This window comes from Schistocerca serialis, unplaced genomic scaffold, assembly GCF_023864345.2.
Source record: "Schistocerca serialis cubense isolate TAMUIC-IGC-003099 unplaced genomic scaffold, iqSchSeri2.2 HiC_scaffold_376, whole genome shotgun sequence".
In the NCBI taxonomy this organism is placed as follows: domain Eukaryota; kingdom Metazoa; phylum Arthropoda; class Insecta; order Orthoptera; family Acrididae; genus Schistocerca; species Schistocerca serialis.
This window is the reverse complement of record NW_026047950.1, coordinates 22,501-25,000: the sequence shown is the minus strand read 5'-3', so window position 1 is coordinate 25,000 and position 2,500 is coordinate 22,501. Positions and strand designations below refer to the sequence as shown.

At 63.7% G+C, this 2,500-nt stretch overlaps 1 pseudogene; it reads left to right on the top strand.

Moving 5' to 3' along the window:
* The window catches only part of LOC126446137 (large subunit ribosomal RNA), a 7,784-nt pseudogene that overhangs the window by 2,104 nt on the left and 3,180 nt on the right, over positions 1 to 2,500 (top strand).

The following is a 2,500-nucleotide window of genomic DNA, read 5'->3' as shown; positions in this document are numbered from 1 at the left end:
TTTCTTTTCTGCATGAGCGTTCGAGTTCCCTGGAATCCTCTAGCAGGGAGATAGGGTTTGGAACGCGAAGAGCACCGCAGTTGCGGCGGTGTCCCGATCTTCCCCTCGGACCTTGAAAATCCTGGAGAGGGCCACGTGGAGGTGTCGCGCCGGTTCGTACCCATATCCGCAGCAGGTCTCCAAGGTGAAGAGCCTCTAGTCGATAGAATAATGTAGGTAAGGGAAGTCGGCAAATTGGATCCGTAACTTCGGGATAAGGATTGGCTCTGAGGATCGGGGCGTGTCGGGCTTGGTCGGGAAGTGGGTCAGCGCTAACGTGCCGGGCCTGGGCGAGGTGAGTGCCGTAGGGGTGCCGGTAAGTGCGGGCGTTTAGCGCGGGCGTGGTCTGCTCTCGCCGTTGGTCGGCCTCGTGCTGGCCGGCGGTGCAGGATGCGCGCGCCTGCGCGGCGTTCGCGCCCCGGTGCTTCAACCTGCGTGCAGGATCCGAGCTCGGTCCCGTGCCTTGGCCTCCCACGGATCTTCCTTGCTGCGAGGCCGCGTCCGCCTTAGCGTGCTCCTCCGGGGGCGCGCGGGTGCGCGGATTCTCTTCGGCCGCCATTCAACGATCAACTCAGAACTGGCACGGACTGGGGGAATCCGACTGTCTAATTAAAACAAAGCATTGCGATGGCCCTAGCGGGTGTTGACGCAATGTGATTTCTGCCCAGTGCTCTGAATGTCAACGTGAAGAAATTCAAGCAAGCGCGGGTAAACGGCGGGAGTAACTATGACTCTCTTAAGCCCGCTGATTTTCGCAGAGTGGAAGACCGCACCAGGGGCTTGGGGGGGTTACCAGCCCCCCCTCGCACTATCCCTTTTTTTTTTAGTTGGGGGCAGTATTCAGAGAAAAAGTGGTGGCCCTTCCGCTGAAGGTGCCACCCCAACTCCCCCAGCACCTAGCCGGCCAACCGGCCGTGCCGAAAATCTTGTAACTTTTGCAGCTGTATACGCCTGTAGTGAGTGCCACCGCAGCTTCACCACCAAGAACGGTCTCGGGGTCCATCGCCGCCGCCAACACCTTGCGGCCGCCAACGCGGAGATCGTCACGGAGAGGCATCGCGCGAGGTGGACGGAGGAAGAAGTCCTGTCGCTCGCCAAGGCGGAGGCCGAACTGTTCCTCGAGAGGGACGCCCGGTTCTTCTTTGTAAATCAAGAGCTCATCAGGATGTTCCCCGACCGAACGCTTGAGGCAATCAAGTGCCGACGGCGGCAAGCTGCCCACAAGCAGCTTGTCCGCCAATTCATGGAGGCGCTTGAGATCGGTCGGGGGGAAGAGCCGGCGTCCCGCCGGGGAGCGGCGAGCCCGCTGCCTGACGCGGGCGAGGCCGCTGCGCCGCCCGTCGACGCAGCCGAGGACTTCGCGGCCGACACCACCGGGCCGCCGCCGGAGGGGCCGACTGACGCCGCCATCTGGGAGCATCTGGCGGGGCTACCCGCTTCCGCCCAGCGTTTCTCTGCCCTGGATCGTGTCATAGGTCTGGGGCGGGGCACGCCGCCCGATGTCATCCTGGGCATGCTCCCGGATGCCCTTGCGTCGGTCGGGTCCAGAGGGGAGAGATCGATCACCAGGACACAGCGGCCGCGCCAACCATCGAAGCGGCCGCCTGCCGCGCCGCCGACGCAGAAGCGCAAGCGGCGCCGCTGGGAGTACGCGAGAACGCAGGATGCCTTCCGACGGTCGCGTGCACGTTGCGTGCGCGGCCTCTTGGATGGCACCCTGCTCCAGCCGCCACCTGCCATCCCTGGTCTGCTGGACTTCTGGGCGGACCTCTTCACCAAGAAGCCCATCTCCACCGCGGGCTTCATTCGTGACCGCCTCCTCCCGCACTCGGAGCCTGTCGCTCCCGAGTGCCTATGGGGGCCGGTCACACATGAGGAGGTCGCCGCCGCGTTGCCGCCCAGGGGATCAGCAGCCGGGCCGGACGGCCTTACCCCAGCGGAGTTGCGGCGCCTGCCGCACGAAGTCCTGGTGAAAGTGATGAATCTCTTCCTTCTGGCCCGCGCCCTTCCGGAACGCCTGCTTCGCGCGCGAACGTCCCTTCTCCCGAAGACGGCTGCACCAACATCCCCCGCTGACTTTCGCCCCATTACGGTCTGCTCGGTGTTGGCGCGGACCTTTCACAAGGTTCTCGCGTCACGCCTGATGCGCGCATGTGCTGTGGACGAACGTCAGCGGGCATTCATCCCTCGGGATGGGATGTTGGAAAATACCTTCATCTTGGACACTGCTCTCACCGACGCAGTTCGCTCCTGCCGCTCTGTCTTTGTGGCATCGATCGACGTATCTAAGGCATTCGATTCGGTAGATCATGCTGCCCTTCGCCCCGTGCTGAAGGCGCATGGCCTGCCGGATTGTTTTGTCGAGTATGTCGAGCGGTGCTACGAGGGCAGCACGACAGTGATAGCGGACGGCGCCGGCGTGGGCGTGTCTGTGCAGCCAGCACGGGGCGTTCGCCAGGGC